Source organism: Mirounga angustirostris, unplaced genomic scaffold, assembly GCF_029215605.1.
Source record: "Mirounga angustirostris isolate CCGP_5_RB_7025 unplaced genomic scaffold, mMirAng1.0.hap1 SCAF_5, whole genome shotgun sequence".
Lineage (NCBI taxonomy): Eukaryota > Metazoa > Chordata > Mammalia > Carnivora > Phocidae > Mirounga > Mirounga angustirostris.
The window spans coordinates 25835052-25853712 of record NW_026991713.1 but is presented as its reverse complement, the minus strand read 5'-3'; positions in this window follow the sequence as shown (position 1 = coordinate 25853712).

Genomic DNA, 18661 nt, shown 5'->3' with positions numbered 1-18661 from the left:
AGCCTCCTATCTTGCTCCCTGGTTCCACCCCTGCCCCCCAATAGTCTATTCTCTATCCAGAAACCCTGGGTTATTTTAAAACTAATGTCACTGTTTTCCTCAAAACCCTACAATGGCCTCTAATTTCACTTAGAGTGAAGCAAAGTCCTTACTGTGTCTGGAAAAGGCCACATGATCTGCCCTGCCCCTCTCCTAACCCTAGACTACTTCTCTAACCTCATCTCCACCTCTACTACCTTCCCACTGGGCTCACTCTGTTCTAGCCATACTGGCTTTTTGCTGTTCCTCAAATGTACCAACTACTCGTAAACCTCAGGGCCTTTGCACTTGCTGCTTCCTTTGCCTAGAATGGTCTTCTTCTAGATATTCTACATATATTACTCTCTCACTTCCCTGAGGTCTCTAGTTGAGTATCAGCCAATCAGCAGAAGATATGAATAAACATATCTTATCATCAGGGAAATGCAAATCAAAACCATCATGAGAGGGCGCCTGGGTGGCTCAGTTGGTTAAGTGACTGCCTTCAGCTCAGGTCATGATCCCAGGGTCCTGGGATTGAGTCCCGCATCGGGCTCCCTGCTCTGCGGGGAGCCTGCTTCTCCCTCTCCCACTCCCCCTGCTTGTGTTCCCTCTCTTGCTGTGTCTCTCTCTGTCAAATAAATAAATAAAATCTTTGAAAAAAAAAAAAAAACCATCATGAGATATCATTTCACACCTGTCAGGATGGCTAAAATCAACAACACAAGAAACAACAGGTGTTGGTAAGGATGTGAGGAAAGGGGAACACTTTTGCACTATTGGTGGGAATGCAAACTGGTACAGCTACTCTGGAAAAGAATATAGAGTTTCACAAAAAGTTAAAATAGAACTACCCTACAATCCGGCAATTGCACTAGTAGGTATTTACCCAAAGAATACAAAAATACTAATTCAAAGACATACCTGTACCTTGATACAGCAGCATTATTTACAATAGCCAAATTACGGAAACAGCCCAAGGGTCAATCGATTGATGAATGGATAAAGAAGATACACACACACACACACACACACACAGGAATATTACTCGGCTACAAAAAAGGAATGAAATTTTGCCATTTACAACGACGTGGGGGTGCCTGGGTGGCTCAGTTGGTTAAGGGTCTGACTCTCAGTTTCTGCTCAGGTCATGATCTTGGGGTCATGAGATCGAGCCCAGAGCCAGGCTCAGTGAGGAGTCTGCTTCAGATTCTCTCTCCCTCTCCCTACCCCTCTGCTTCTCCCACTGCTCGCACTCTCTCTCTCAAATAAATAAAAATAAAATCCTCACAACAACATGGATGGAGCTAGGGAATATTATGCTAAGTAAACGAAGTCAGTCAGGGAAAGACAAATACCATATGATCTCACTCATATGTGGAATTTAAGAAGGAAAACAAACGATCCAAGGGGAAAAAAAAAAAAGAGAGGGAGAGAGAGAGACAAACCAAGAAACACATTCTTACCTAGAGAGAACAAACTGATGGTTACCAGAGGCGAGATGGGTGGGGGGATGGGTGAAACAGGTGATGGGGATGAAGGAGTGCGCTTGTTGTGAATAGCACCAGGTGAGGAATGGAAGTGCTGAATCACAATACTGTACACCTGAAACTAATGTTACACGGTATGTTAACTAACTGGAATTTAAATAGAAACTTAAATAAATATCAGCCAATCAGTGAGGACTTCCCTGAGGACCTAGTCAAAATTGCAACATCCATCCATTCCCCCTTTCCCTGCTTTCTGAAACTTATTTTTTAAAGACTTTATTTATTTATTTGAGAGAGAGAGAGAACGAGTGGGAAGAGGGACAGAGGGAGGGGGAAAACCAGGCTCCCTGCTGAGCAAGGAGCCCATCTGTCTGTCAGTGGAGCTCAATCCCAGGACCCTGGGATCATGACCTGAGCCGAAGGCAGACACTTAACCGATGAGTCACCCAGGCACCCCTCTGAAACTTATTAATGTCTGATATATGTCCACTTGACATGTAGTTTATAATATAGTAAGTGTTATATACTACATTTATATTTAACATACGTCAATCATCTGGTATATTAATTTTTATAATTTCCCACCCCAAAATGTAGCTCCGTGAAGACAGCAATTTGATTTTGTTCACTGCTATATGCATACCTAAAGCCAAGAAAATTTCCAGGTATGAAATATGCACCTGCTACATTATTTGTGGAATAAATTCCAACATTTCATGATACCACAGAAGAGTAAAAGGACCAAAGGTGTAGGAGGAAAACAAGGAAACACAGTGTCACAGAAACCAAGGGAAGAACACACTGACACAAGGGTTGGCATTTATTGGTGCTTACCACTGTAACAGATACTGTGCTCACCATTTCCCACAAAATACCTCATTTAGGTACCTCATTGCTACAGTCTTACCAGGAAGGTGCTACCCTCACCCTCTAAACAATTTGGAGAAGCTAAGTCACTTTCCCAAGGTCACGATATACACTAAATGCTGCTAATAGAGGCATTAAATGGAATCCTAAAAACGGTCCACTGAATTGGTTCACAGGAAGACCTCAATATTAGTGACCTTAACAAAAACCTCGGCAGTGTCCAGGCTGAAGAAAAGTGAGATACGGAAGGGAGGGGAGAAAATGAGGACAGGCAGGCAGCCAGCTCTCTCCAAAGTTGGCTTGAGAAGAGGATGGACAGCTAGACCAGCAGTTCAAGGGAAAGAACGTTCTATTTTAGGTGACAAGGAAATAATTTGAATTTCTAAAACCTAACTCTTTTTCAGAGTTTTGGTTAGCATATCTATATGAGCAATCAGCATAGGTAAAGTATTTGTTTTCCCTGTTTCCTATTCCAAAGAAATTCAGATTTTGTGGAGGGGTAGACAAACCATGAGAGACGATGGACTCTGAAAAACAAACTGAGGGTTCTAGAGGGGAGGGGGGTGGGAGGATGGGTTGGCCTGGTGGTGGGTATTGAGGAGGGCACATTCTGCATGGAGCACAGGGTGTTATGCACAAACAATGAATCATGGAACACTACATCTAAAACTAATGATGTAATGTATGGGGATTAACATAAGAATAAAAAAAAGAAACAAAGAAAAAAAAGAAATTCAGATTTTGCTTATCATTTTGGTTAAAAAAAAAAAATCCTTAGTTACGCATAAAATTTGCTTTCCACATCCCAGAGAATGGAGAAACCTACAGAAAAGAAGATGTGTAACTGGGTCAACATGACAAAGAAACAAAAAGATGACCTACTCCGGTTCTCCTGGGAAGCTGAATCAGGGCTTTGGAAAAATCAATCAAGCCACACTATTCTGTGACAATGTGTGACTATTCTGTGACAAGATGCCCACACTGAGTCTGGAGGCAGAAAAGCTAGCTGGCTGCTCAGTCTGGGCTCGCCACTGTTGGGTCACCCTGTGCAAGTCGCCTTGTGCCCAACCTCAGTGTCAGCGTAATATTTATAATGCCTCTCTTGGTTCTGGGCCACTCAGATGAGATGGAGCAAAGAAAAGTACTTTAAGGTATTCCCAGTACTTCCTGGGATTGAAGGGAAGCATTCAAAGACACCAATAACATACACAGCCAAGACGCAATCTGTTTGGATATGTATACAAACATTCACCAACTGATTCAAGGGGGAAAAAAGACTCGGCGATTGCTTAACAATTCCACGTGTCATATATTTAGAAACACCTGCATGTTTGCTTTTCATTCCTACAGCTGGTGCTGTTGAAGCAGACTCCCTGTGAATCAGGTTAAGCCACGCCTAAGCTCGGGGCAGTGTCTACTCTGAAAAGTGACTTATTTTCAGTTCGTTCTGGATCTGACCATGTAACAACTCTGTACCCAAGTCCTGCCACATCGTAAATGCTTGTGCATTTACTAACCAAAGAAAAACCTGTACGGCCAGTCTAATTACAGACCTGCCAAGCTCTTGCTTGACTCTTGCTTAAACACTTCAGAAGCCAGGCCTCACTTAGGGCAAGATCACACATGACACCAACCCTGCACCCATTCCCCAGCTGAGCTCATTTCTCACAGAGACAAGGCTATGGCCATAACCAAATAGAGGGACAAAGAAGAGAACCTTTAGGACTTTACTTTTAATTTTTTTAATGTTAAAACGTTCAAGTCCTGCCCTTTAGCTATCACTGTATATTACAAATACTGAAAATGTTGGAACAGGGGTGGAGGTGATGGATTATGTGTTCCAGAGACCAAATGCATCAGGCGTCTCACTTATGTAACATTCTGGGCTCCAGGAACCTCTCTGAGTGGGAGTGAATCAATCCCACATCCAGGCAGCCAGCCACCAAAATCACCACCGCAGCACAATTCTGGGCACCCTCCTTCACCGCTGCACACCGAGCCTGGGTCCCCTTCCTCCCCTGACTCCCTGGGCCTGAGGGCCGGGGCTGCCCAATGACAGTAACACTGCGCACTGTCCTCGGCTGCGCAGACCCCCGTCGATGAGGGGACAGGGGAGCTCTCATGGCCTATGAAAGGGTTGAGAGTCACATGGCTTCAGGAATAATCCTTGTAGCCTCCATGGCTTGCAGCCTGCGCGGTTCAGATGGTTAAGCGTCTGCCTTTGGCTCACGTCACCATCTCCAGGTCCTGGGATGGATCCCCACATAGGGCTTCTGGCTCAGCGGGGAGTCTGCTTCTCCCCCTCCCTCGGCCCCCTGCTCATGCTGTCTCTCTCTCTCTCTCTCTCAGATGAATAAATAAAATCTTTAAAAAAAACAAAAAAGGGGGGGCGCCTGGGTGGCTCAGTCGTTAAGCATCTGCCTTCGGCTCAGGTCATGGTCCCGGGGTCCTGGGATCGAGCCCCGCATCGGGCTCCCTGCTTGGCCGGGAAGCCTGCTTCTCCCTCTCCCACTCCCCCTGCTTGTGTTCCCTCTCTAGCTGTCTCTCTCTCTGTCAAATAATAAAATAAAATCTTTAAAAAATAAAAAAATTTAAAAAAAATAAAATAAAAATTAAAAAAAACAAAAAAGGAGTAATCCTTGTAGCCGCCTAAGTCAGCCCTGGCCAGGATCGTATTACAGATGGAAAAACAAAAACAATGGAGAAAACAACGCAGTTCTTCTTTATACTGGGTATTAGCCCCCAAGACTGAGGTGTGGATGAGCATCATGATCACCACTGGAGACCTTCTATGAACAGACTCTCCCTCCTCCCTTTCCGCAGCTCACCCCAGCCTCTGTTCCTCAGCCATGCCGCATTACCCACCATTCCCTACACACGCCTGGCCTGCCCCCTCTCTGCTTGGCAGCTTATGTTCCTGCTGGATGGAATCACCACTCCTGTCGCACAGAAATTCCTCCCTCCTGGGCCCAGATCGAATGCCCCTCCTCAGAGAAGTCCTCCTCAATTACCAGAAGCAGTATCTCCTTCCTCTTGCCACAAATAATATCATGGTGACAGCAGTGATAAGAGCTGGTAATAAGATTACTGAACACATAGGGACGGGAATTGTGTGAAGCACTTTATAAACTTTATTTCATGTAATGCTCCTGATGACTTCCATGCGAACTTGCTACTGTTACTCCCTTTTGTAGGTGAGCAAACCAGTGTGGAGAGAGGGGAACTACTGTAAAAGGCAGTGGGATCGCTGGGCTGGGGCCAGAGCTCACTAGACCATGCGTGGCCTTCTCTTCTAATGACTTGTGCACGGGGCCCCTCTGCTCGATGAATTTCTGAAGTCGTATATCCTTGGAAATCCCGTTATATTAACTGTGGACTTAGCTCAAAGTGGGTCCTTGAATTGAAGCAAAAGTAACGTGGTGTGGTTTTATACATTTCTAGACAGATCACTGGGGCTGATTTTTCCAGGCTTGCTATCGCTCTCTACTCTATCCTTAATCCAGAAAAAAAGGCTTTACAACAGGTCAAGAGCAGCAACTATAACTGGTCTTCCAAAGCCGAGAATCCAAGACCCAGGGAAGAAGGAGAAATCTGACCTACTTTCTAGAAGCACAGAAGGGGCCCACGGAGCATGGGCACCACTGTCTCCTAATTTTGGTGCCCAGGTGTCTAAGACATAAAAGAACTGCCTCTGTGCACATCAGGTCTCTTAGAATGATGAGTTCAGTTTGCAGGGGAGGAAGGTGTCTTGCTTTTTAGGTAAGCTTATTATAAAGTTATGTGTGTTACAGTCAGCGTTTCTTCAGATTCCCTGAATTTTAGTCTGCTGGAGCATAACGACTCTTGTTGAGAGAATAAGGCAGGATGGCTCAAAGGTTAAAAGCAGATGGGCTCTGATGTTAAATGGACTTGGTCAGAACGAGTCCTACAGGGAAGGGAAAAATTTTCCTCGGCCCTCTTAAGGTCCCTGGCTGGATCTGAAAAGTAAACTGACGAAGCAGTGAAATCTGAGTACTTCTAACGCTAGGCTTGATGAAGAGACGACAGTCATGGAGCAACGGGATAGGTTATGGAGGAGAAGGTCAGTGTAGTAACCTGAGGGAAACTCAGCAAGACCTGTTTGTTAGGATTCTTCCAGGCGTCCCCTTGTCTTCAGAGATAAAGATGCTTCTTTCCTCCAGGTATAGGGAGGGCATCTCTCACAGAAAGTTTTATGACCTGTTTGGGGGTGGGGGTTATTGTTCAGAGTAACCTTCCCGCTTCTCCCATATTCTCAAACCCCTTCAGCTTAAAATAATCAATATGCCAAGGTGTCATATTCGGGGGTAATGTGTCCTGAACCCCATCAGCTCCAACCCTGCCTCCACCTTTGTCATGTAGGGTAAGTTACTTAAAGTCTGCGTGTCATTCTCCTTGTCTGATAATGAAGATAACACCAGCACTTACTCATTTGTAAGGTGACTGAAAGGACAGAATGGGATAATGCATATAAAGTGCTTCATACAGTGCGTTTGGTAAACGTTCGCTCTTCTTATTTAACAATTACTGTTATTAATATTAATTGCTATTGTTGATAGTCATAGTGTGTACAGCTTACAGGAGCAATGTTTTCATCTGAAAAATTCTTTACTGAAGGATACTGGTTTGTGCTATTGTTTTCCGCTCTGCAGAGCCAGAATATAGGCACCCACACCTCTGAACATAAGGGGTGAGGAGATGCGAACTACAGAGCTACTAACAATTAAAGCTGCTTGGACCTGGGGTTGTGAGCTTCCCCCTTTCCCTACCCGCCGCAACTGTCCTATGGTTGTTGCCTTGGGTTCAACTTGAGACCCCTAAGGTCCTACGTCTAAGATCTTAGCCAGTTTTCCCCAGCCACTTGCAAGGATGACTCTCAAACTTGAGCCAACTTAAGAATCACTGAGGGTGTCTAACAAATGCATATTCTTGGGCCCACAGCAGGAAATGATGATTGAAGAAAAAACATCCCAGGTGATTCCAATACCAGTGGTCCTGGGAACCACGCTCTGAGAAACATGGGCAGTAATCGACATGCTAGAAATACTGATCCTGCATAAGTTTATTTCCTGAATCAGAAAAAGACCAAAAAACTTCTTCTAATTTTCTAAGTCTACATCTGCATTTTTAAAAACTAACGTTCTATTTTAAGCTTAATCCTGGGATTCCACAGTAACGGGTGTATACTGCCATCATTTTTTTTACTTTTCAGTTACTTCTCCGCCCAACGCGGGACTTAAACTTACAACCCTGAGACCAAGAGTCACCTGCTCCACAGACTGAGCCAGCCAGGAGCCCCTGGCGTAATTTTCTTTAGACAGGCCAGGATCTGGACATAGCTCAAATTCTAGCAAGAAGGCCCAAGGCTTCATTTCCAAATGGCTACAGTCAGGGTGATGTTGGTGATTAGGGAGAACGAGACACAGACATGGCTGCAGTCTCTGAAATGGAGGGTATTTACAGACTCTTCTAAAATTCTTTAGCATCTGATATATGTCCGACATCTTCAAAGGCTTAGAACACAGGCTGTCAGGAAAGAATGCAATTGCAAATATGGGATCTGCTCCAGGACTAGCCAGTCAGGACATTCTCTTCAGTTCACTCTCGAGACTGGAAGTAGCATTGCATTTAAGACCAGTAAGATCACAAACTCCAGGGGCAGACTACCTGAGTTTCAAATCCCAGTTCCTATACTCCCTACCACGTGATCCTGAGCAAGTTACTGAACCTCCCTGTGCCTTGATTTCTTCATCTATAAAATGCGATGTTGTAAGAATAAAGTTGGTTCATAGTAAATATTATATGAGTGTTATTATTGAATGGTTATGTGACCCAAACCACGCCAATGACGTGTAATCCCCCAACTTTCACTGGAGATGTTTCTGCTGGAGTTGCTAACATGGTAAAAATGTAAGCTGAGAAATGCCACAGCCACATCCCGTGAGGAAATCTTCCTGAGAGTGAAGTCACCACAGAGGAGAGAGAGCTGAGAGATGGAGAGAGAGCATCTCTAGTTCCATGCTATTGTTTGAGACTGGGATCTAGTCATGCTTGGACGTCTAGTGTGGGATTTTCCAATGACATGGGCTATTAACTCCCCCTTTATTTTTATTTTTTTAAAGATTTTATTTATTTATTTGACAGAGATACACAGCAAGAGAAGGAACACAAGCAGGGGGAGTGGGAGAGGGAGAAGCAGGCTTCCCGCAGAGCGGGGAGCCCGATGCGGGACTCAATCCCAGGACCCCAGGATCATGACCTGAGCCAAAGGCAAACGCTTAACGACTGAGCCACCCAGGAGCCCCTAACTCCCCCTTTTAATGCTTGAGTCAGTTTAAGTTGGTTTCTGTCACCCGCAAACAAAAGAATTCTGACCTTTTTAAAGATATAATTCATATACCATACAATTCACCCATTTAAAGTGTACAATTCAAAGGTTTTTAGTATAGAGAGTTGTGCAACCAACAGTATAATGCAGGATTTTGATCCAAAACTCTTGAGAAATGGCTCAGTAGGTTTGGCATGTGGATGGTGGTGGGGATGGGCAGGGGCAAATCTGCTTCCAAAGCCACCACTACTTTGAAACTACTTCTAAAGTTAGAATCACCAAATTTATCGATTTCGAAGTAGCTTAAAGTACAGCACAGTACAACGGTAAAGGAACGAGCTAGGTGTTAGAACCCCCGGTTTCTTTTGAGGGAAATTAAAGAATCCCTATGATCCCTTCATACATTACAAATTTAGTCAAATTCCCTCATTTTTCATGATAAATCTGAGGACCGAAGAGGCTAAGCCAATGGCCCAACTTGACAGAGGTGCTTACTTGTCAGACACTTTTGAAAATACAATTCAGTCTTCTGTGCTGTTAGTTTCAAGCAATTCTTACTTTTCCTGCAGGATTTCAGTCTCAAGGTCCAGGCCAATCTCTTGAAACGGTTGGAGGTAAAGAGAGTCTTTAAAATACTAATCGAATATCCACTCATTCATTCAAGAAGTGCACTGTGATTAAGGGTCTTCTCTATATTTGTGTTCAATTCCAGTGTGTCCTTCTTTAGATAAGATAGTGTTCTGTCTACGACCTAGAGGAAAGTGGTATAGTTTCCTTGAAGTGGCATATGATGGGGAATTTCAAAAATATTCTATGGTGTTTCATGTGTTAGGTAGATAATAACAGATTTGCAAGTTTCAATACATTTGTGCAAGAACCTCGGTTTGCTGAATCAGGAGCTTTAATTACAAAGAACGACTGCTAGGGATAAGATGAATGATGGTTAAGGGAATAACTGTGCTCTTTAATAAAAAGAGATTTGATAACCAAACTGGAAATTTAGAATAATTTCACTTCCAACAGCCCTCGAGGCTTCGGATGGTTTAGCGAAGACATAAAGAACAGCTCTTATTAATTTTAGCTCTTATTAATTACAAATCTGTGTATCTGGGCACATAAGAACTCTCTACACAGGCTTTGGAAATTTTTAGAAACACATTTCCTGGAAGAACCTGAGAGGTTTGGATCTGGCCATCAAAATGTAACACAGTCCGGGGCAGGATGCATTGTACTTAGCCGAATTCAAGGACAGAATGACCTTTGCTTTATCTGGGAAATCCTGTGAAAACACATTAAGAACACCCAGGGAAATATCATCAGCAGGGATATTATTTGTGGTCATTGTTTTTTTTTAATACATGGTTTTTCCTCTGGACAAAATAAGCTGAACCTTGTAAAAGAGTACTGGGTGTCTTATTTAAATTACAAGAAAGAGGTGGTAGAATTTTTTTAAAGATTTTATTTTTTTAAGTAATCTCTACACCCAACATGGAACTCAAACTCACAACCCTGAGATCAAGAGTCAGCGTGCTCTTCCAACTGAGCCAGGCAGGTGCCCCAAAAGGTGGGAGAATTTTTAAACTGAGTTTAGTCATGAGGTCCTTGGATGGACTTCAAGGGGAAAATAGTGAAAAAGAGAAGAAAAACTGTTCACAATGATACAACTACTATGACGACTTTGATGGATTTTCGTTTACTTTTCTCGGTGACCTGTGATCGTGAGGCCGACCAACCCCTTTCCTCCTGCTCTACATCCCAACCAGCCTTCCTTTTTCAAGTGCCTCCTGCCAGCAATTCTCCCCTCTCCTTCCTCCATCATCACATTTTCTCTCTCGGGATTATTTCCAGTAGCACAGCAACGTGCTATTAATTTTCCCCATCCTTAAAAATCCCTCTCTTGACCCTGTTAACCTCTGTTACAAGTAAATCAAATCTTGTCAGTCATGCTCAAAACCCTTTAATGGCCAAACTCCTACAGGGACCTACAGTCAGACCTCACCTCCTACCTTCCCCTCTGTGCTCCAGTTAAACCGGAGTGACCTTCCCTAGAATACACACCAGGCATACTTTCTCAGGGCTTCGTACTTGCTGTTCCCTCTGACTGGAATGCTCTCCCTCAGAATATCTGAATGCTCATTCCATCTGTTCACATCTTTAACCAAATATCACCTTTTCGGTGAGGCTTTCCTCGGGCTCCCAGAGTAAAGCTGCATTGCAACCACATCCTGATTCTCCCTCTTTCTCTACCTTGCTTTATTTTACTTCTTAGAACTTATCACTTTGTAACATACCATACAATTTACTTACTTGTTAGGCTTATTGTTTGTTTCCCCCAGTCAGTATTCACAGTTCAGTAAAAAGCAAGACTTTTTTTTTCTGCTTTGCTTACTGATGAATGTATCCCCAGCACTGCAGTGTTTGGTACATAGTAGGTGCTCAGTAATTATCAGTTCAATAAATGAATGATTAAAGACACGCAGAATGTCTTATGATTTTAAAGTTTTCACAATTACGCTTATTTGTGATTCTTCTATAACCCTTGCATTAGGGTTCTCTGAATCAAACATGGACCTTTGTTTTATCATGTTCTAACTGTAAACACATCTGTCTTTCAAATAGAATTTGACTTCAGAATGAAAACAGTTAAAATCCTGGAGTACCATTAGCAACTCACTGACTCTTTCCTTGCTTCCAATTTGGTTTATACTAAATTTGGTTGGGAGGGAGGCGGCCTTTGTGTCTGTCCTGGGGAGGGAGCAGAAATCTTGGGAGGACTTCAGAAAAGAGTATTTGGCAACAGTTGGAGCTTAGACTTGATACCTATTCAAAAGCTAAGGGGGAAAATTAGGAGCTGGAGAGAAAAGGCAGAATCAGTCATATTGCCTGAGACTATGGTTCTCTAGGTCACAAGGACATCGCGGCCCAAGACAGCTTTCAAGGATCAGAGGAAAAGTGGCAATCCACAACAGAAATAAAGATTTTAGCAGTGATTAAAAGTCAAAACAAAAGCAAAACCACAACAGGATAGAGATTCCAAAACAATAGGGAGAGAGTCAGCTCGGGAATAAGAAAGACCCCAGTTTGAGGTTGGCCCCACGCCCTTCTAGCACGTGGTTCTCAGGGTTGTGGGGGATTCAACACAAAGCCCAAAGCACCATCTGGCAAAGGTAGGGGCTTTGTGGACATGAGTTGCTCCCCAGCCCAACCTCCACTGCGTCCCCCAGAGTCCTGCACAATGTGAGACACAGAATGGGTGCTGAGCAAATACCCCTTTAATGAACACATGCGTGACTCAGGAGCTGTCTCTGCCCTCGTGCCAGACTTCAAGAATTGGCTTGTTTCCTCTCACTGAACCGTACCCTCTCACCTCTGTTTACCCTACTGCCCAAATCATCTTCCCATTTATTGTTGGTGTCCCCAGTCCACAATGGAGCGGGAGCCTGTGACGTCAATCCCTGCCTGAGCCGCCAAACACTAATTTCCATTTAAAAACACAGCCTGTCGGCAGAGACAGGGAGCAAAGAGGCACCGTGCAGACTGCAGTCTCCATTTAGTGCTACAGGCTGACAGAATTTTTTAACAGGTTCTTGTTTTTCTCCTCCGGAGGAAAGCTTGTTTCCAAGAAGGATTTCCCCTCTTTGTGTTCACTCTTTGTTCACGGTTTAGTGTTTACTTTTGCTTTTATCTTTGCATAATCCTTGCCATTTCAAGAATCTGAAGAGATTCTGGACTAGAATCCCTTACCCTTCCCCGAAAATATCTCTGGTTCATGCCAGTGGGGGCTGACACATTTTCCTCGTTTTCCTTTCACATCTCTGGGATCACAAAGATGTGAAAGGATGCTGGGAAATCAAATGAACAAACCTGGTATTTGTTTAAGGAATTTTTTTTTTAAAGTCTTCAGTCAAGATTGCGTGCAACACAAAGTTCAATGGAATTCTTGGAGAGAAGGTTCTGGATCAGCACGGGCTATAGGACCACTGACCCATTTAGAAGCCCAGCAAGGTTAAGGAGGTAGAGGGGCCCTTTGCTTGGAAATCAGGCAAGCCCCACGCTCGGAGAACGGCTGTGCCCACTAAAGCAGGTGGCTGACCTCCAGGACTAGCTCATAAGCAACAGGAGGATGGTGGCTGAGAATTCCAGGATAAAACTGGCACAGCAGAGGAAGTGACACATGGAGGGCCCCCCAGCAGGATATGATCTCAATGAATGAAGAAGGACACCTCTTCGTTTTGTTCACAATGTCCTCAGCACCTAGTTGCATGTGCAAGTTATGCTAGTATTTGGTAAATATTTGTGGAATGAATGAATGAATGAATGAGGTAGAAAAACAGGGTATGACAAGAATTCTCTTAAATAAAAAGTAAAGTTTTGGGGTGCCTGGGTGGTTCTGATGGTTCAGTGTCTGCCTTCAGCTCAGGTCATGATTCCTGCTCAGAGGGAGGGTGGGGAGGGGAGAGCCTGCTTCGCCCTCTCCCTCTCCCCCTGCTTGTGCTTTCTTGCTTTCTCTCTCAAATTAATAAATAAAATCTTAAAAAATAAAATAAAATAAAAAGGAAAGTTTTGAAAAAGTTTAAAACCTGCTGTTGTCATGTTTAATCTTACCAGAAAATATTTGTAATTCTATGGAAACCCCGGGTTGGTGTGGCCTGGAGAATAAAACATGACACCAAAGCTTTTTTTTTTTTTTCCTTGTCATATATGACAAATCAAAAAAAGGGACTTCAGGCAAAAATCATGAGGCCTAGTGTGAGCCAAATACGGCACTAGGTAGGAGGTGAAACACCAACAGGATAATGAGTACACAGGGGCCCTGGCTGGCTCAGTCAGAAGAGTGGGAGACTCCTGATCTCAGGGTTGTGAGTTCGAGCCCCAGGTGAGGTAGAGAGATCACTTTAAAAAAAGATGAGTACATAGAGCTATATCTATGTGAATTATTATGCATGTGTACATAGAGATATACAGAGTTACAATTTACTTGCCTCCTGTCAGACATATTCTTTTTTTTTAATTTTTTTTTAAAGATTTTATTTATTTGACAGAGAGAGACACAGCGAGAGAGGGAACACAAGCAGGGGGAGTGGGAGAGAGAGAGAAGCAGGCTTCCCGCGGAGCAGGGAGCCCGATGCGGGGCTCGATCCCAGGACCCTGGGATCATGACCTGAGCTGAAGGCAGATGCTTAACGACTGAGCCACCCAGGCGCCCCTAGACATATTCTCTTAATTGAACTACAGTTGACATACAATGTTGTATTACTTTCAGGTGTGTGAGAAACTAATTCATCCAATACCACTAGGATGTAGCATTGTTATTTCCATTTTACAGATGCAGAAATTGAGGCCCTGAGAAGTTAAAAAAAAATGACTGAATATAAGGCAACCTTGAAAATAAGATGATTCTTCCTTTGCCCAATGAAAAAATTACTTCCTTCCAAATATATATACACACACACACCACATCTTCTTTATTCATTCTGTTGATGGACACTGAAATTGCTTCCATATCTTGGCTATTATAAATAATGCTGCAATTAACAGAAGGGTGCATCTATTTTTTCCAATTAGTGCTTTTATTTTCTTTAAATACCCAGTAGTGTGATTATTGGATCATAGGGTACTTCTATTTTTAATTTTTTGAGGAACCTCCATACTGTTTTCCACAGTGGTTGCACCAGCTTGCATTCCCACCAACAGTGTGCGAGGGCTCCTTTTTCTCCACATCCTCACCAACATCCGTTATTTCTTATCTTTTTGCTTTCACCCATTCTGACAAGTGTGAGGTGATACCTCATTGTGGTTTTGATTTGCATTTCCATGATGGTTAGTGATGTTGAGCATCTTTTCATGTGTCTGCTGGCCATGCATATGTCTATTCAGATCCTCTGCCTTTTTAAAAATCAGATTGTTTTTTTTTGGCGTTGAGTTGTAAAGTTCTTTATATATTTTGGACATTAATCCCTTATCAGACATATCATTTGTGAATTTCTTCTCCATTTGGTAGGTTACCTTTTCATTTCATTGACAGTTTCCTTTGCTGTGAAAAAGCTTTTTATTTTAGTTTCTTTTTGCTTTTGTTTCCTTTGCCTCAGGAGACAGATTCATAAATATGCTGCTCTGGCCAATGTCAGAAAAATTACTGCTTGTGATTTCTTTTAGGCATTTTATGGTTTCAGGACTCATATTTAGGTCTTTAATCCATTTTTAGTTTATTTTTGTGTCTGGTGTAAGAAAGTGGTCCAGTTTCATTCTTTTGCAGACAGCTGTCCAGTTTTCCCAACACCATTTGTTGAAGAGACTGTCTTCCCATTGCATATTCTTGCCTCTTTTGTCTAGATTGATTGACCATATAGGTGTGGGTTTGTTTCTGGACTCTATTCTGTTCCATTGATACATGAGTCTGTTTTGTGCTTGTACCATACTGTTTTGATTACTAAAGCTTTGTAGTATAGCTTGAAATCTGGGAATGTAATACCTCCAGACTTTTGTGTCCCTGCCCCCCCCCCCCCCCCCCGGCCTAGAGTTACTTTAACCAGCAATGGCTAGATAGGAAAATTGCAGTTTTAGGCCACAGATGAGATTTCATTTGCTGAATCTGAGTCAGAAACACAGACACTGAATCTAAGGCTAAACCAAAGAATATGAGAATAAATAGATTAAAGGAAGAAATAGAAGACCTATAATATTTTTCTTCCAGGGAGATGAATAATGTATAATCAGATATCTATTAATACTTTTCTATTTGATTCAATATACATATATCAAATGTCTTCATCATCACTTGAGCTAAACTAACACAGTTTTCTGGAGTCTATTTACTATGTCTGTCTTGTTTCCTCAGTAGAAAGACATGTGAATACAAACATAGCCCCTTTTCCCACCATGTTGTTTAAATGGCTGCATATTTCACGGCACATTTACCCATTCTCAAAACTGAACACTGAATTGTTTCCAAATGCTCAGTATTAAAAAGGGCACTGAAATGAACACCCTTATGGACAAACCTGTACATATGTTCTTAATGATTTCTATAGGATATTGCTATGTCAAAAGTGTCAAAGGTCAAAACCTTATTCCTAAAATGGTTTTTTTTAAGGATTAAAAAAAAATTTTAAGTACAATCTAGTCCCCAACATGGGGCTCGAGCTCACCACCCCAAGATTAAGAGTTGCATGCTCGGGGCGCCTGGGTGGCTCAGTTGTTAAGCGTCTGCCTTTGGCTCAGGTCATGATCCCAGGGTCCTGGGATCGAGCCCCACATCGGGCTCCCTGCTCAGCGGGAAGCCTGCTTCTCCCTCTCCCACTCCCCCTGCTTGTGTTCCTGCTCTCACTATGTCTCTCTCTGTCAAATAAATAAATAAAATCTTTAAAAAAAAAAAAAAAAAGAGTTGCATGCTCTACTGACTGAGCCAGCCAGGTGCCCCCCCACCAAGGTTTTTTAATCCACATTGACAAACTCTCCAGAAAGATTGTATCTATGCATACTCTGTAGTAAGGTAAATGTTTCATTATGTTTTCCTGGTATTATCATTGCTACGTGTGTCAGGGTTTGGCTTTAATACTCAATACTTTCTAAAACAAACATTTTTAGTTAAGCATAATATATAGGAAGCTAAGTAGGTAAAGTTCATAATCTAAAGTACGCAATCTGAACAATTTTTATATAGGTGTATCTCTGTAACACCATCCACATTAAAATATAAGATATTTTCAACTCCCAGGGCGCCTGGGTGTCTCAGTCAGTTGAGTACCTGACTCATGGTTTCGGCTCAGGTCGTGATCTCAGGGTTGTAGGATCGAGCCCCACATCAGTCTCTGCGCTCAGCGTGGAATCTACTTGAGATTCTCTCTCCCTCTACCTGTCCCTCCCACTCATGCTTGCTCTCTCTCGTTCTCCCTAAAATAAATAAATCTTTAAAACAACAAAAATAAAGAAATTTTCAACTCCCCAGGTTTCATTATGAGTCTTCTAAATCAATACCTCCCACCCCCATCTCAGCATAAAAGACATAATTTTTTTTTTTTAAACTTCTATCACCAAAAGTTCATTTTACCTGTCCCTGAACTTCATACAGGTACACTTTTTGTGTCTGGCTTCTTTTACCGAACATAGTATCTTTGAGATTCATCCACAGTTTCGCCCATGTCATTAGCTCACTATTTTATTTTATCTTTATTTGAGAGAGTGCGTGAGTAGGGGGGAGAGGCAGAGAGAGGGACAAGCAGACTCTGTGCCGAGGGCAGAGCCTGATGTGGGGCTCAATCCCACCACCTGGACGGAGATCATGATTCCAGCCGAAACCAAGAATCGGCCACTCGACCAAATAAGCCACCCAGGCGCCCCTAGCTCATTATTTTAATAATCAGTTCACTGTTTTTATTGCTGTGAAGTATGTCACTGTATGAACGAACCACAACTTATTTTATCCATTTCCCTGTTGATGCTTATTTGGGTTATTAGTTTGGAGCTTTTATGAATAAGAGTGCTATAAATACTCTTGTGCATGTCTTTTTGGTAGATATATGTATACCTTCATTTCTCTTGCATATATACCTAAGAACTGCTGTTTGTGGGATAGGTATTTGTATGACCTTTGTGGAAACTGCCAGTTATTCAAAATCACTAACCTAATTTACATTCTCAAGAGTAAAGTGTGAGTTCCACTTATTTTACATAGTTACCAATACATTGTCTAAACCTTAAGGTACTTGGTAGATATGTCACGACAGAGTCTTTACATGTTCAATTTATATTTCAGTAATTTATTCTGGGTTTCACCTGTAGTACACAGAGTACAGTAACAAAGGAGGACAGTTGATTCATGTGGTTGATTCTTAGTACAAAGTGTCCCAATTATCCTGGTCAGCATGTTTGAGACCATCTGACATGCAAAAAGATTAGAGAAAAATCCGTATGACCTTTCAAGTCAAGCTATTTACCTCCAAGATGAACCCCTTAGATGGGCAGTCCACAATATGCCACAGAGTCAGCAATCTAAAGTCAAGGGCACTTTTGGGGTACCCAGCTGGCTCAGTTGGCAGAGTAGGTGACTCCTGATCTTGGGGTGGTGAGTTTGAGCCCCAGGCTGGATACAGAGATTACTTAAAATCTTTTTTTAAAAAGTCAAGGGCACTTTTATCTCAAATCTAAATAACTTAAGAGATTCGTATCTAATTACTAATGCATATTATACTCATCATAATAAGACTTTTCATCTCCATGAGAAATCTCAAAAAATGTACAGACCGACTAATAGAAGCCACATCTGTCTCTGAGAAGGATGTATTATTATGTTCATTTTACATATGTGAACTGAGACTTTTAAGAGGTATGGCTAATGCAATAGTGAATCAGCCTCAAAAGCTACATGAAGTGCCAACTCCAACTCTTTGTCCTCCAACAAATCACTGTCAGACTTTTTCCACATGTGCATTTATAAAAAGTAATATGTAACTGTCTACCTGGTGGATCTAGCCATCTGTTAAACAGCTGGAGCCAAGAATGTCTGAATCTGCACAACCACCAAGAAGTGTGATCTTGGTGTGCAATGCAGTTGTCTCGCCATTTCCTACTCATGCCCAAGGATCACAGCAGCACTGATTATCTTCCACCTGTCCCTCAGGATTGCTCTACCTTCTCTGGGAACCCTTAGAGATGCACTGCATCTAGGGACTTCCAGCTGGGCTCACCCCTGGAGAGCACTGGTGGGAGAAGGGAGAAAGGAGTGAGGCTGAGTATTCATTTCTCATTTTCCTTGTCCATGTCTTGCCATGGGCTGGCTGCGTCCGTTAACCAGAAGTCACAGATCTGGTTAGGCAACCCCTCCACATTGCCTCTTACCCCTGGGTTCTCGTAACCACTCCCTCCCTCTTCTGGTCTGGGGCTGGAGGGGGCACTTCTGCTACCAGCCTGAAGTGGCCCTGCTCTGTCACCTGCATTTTCT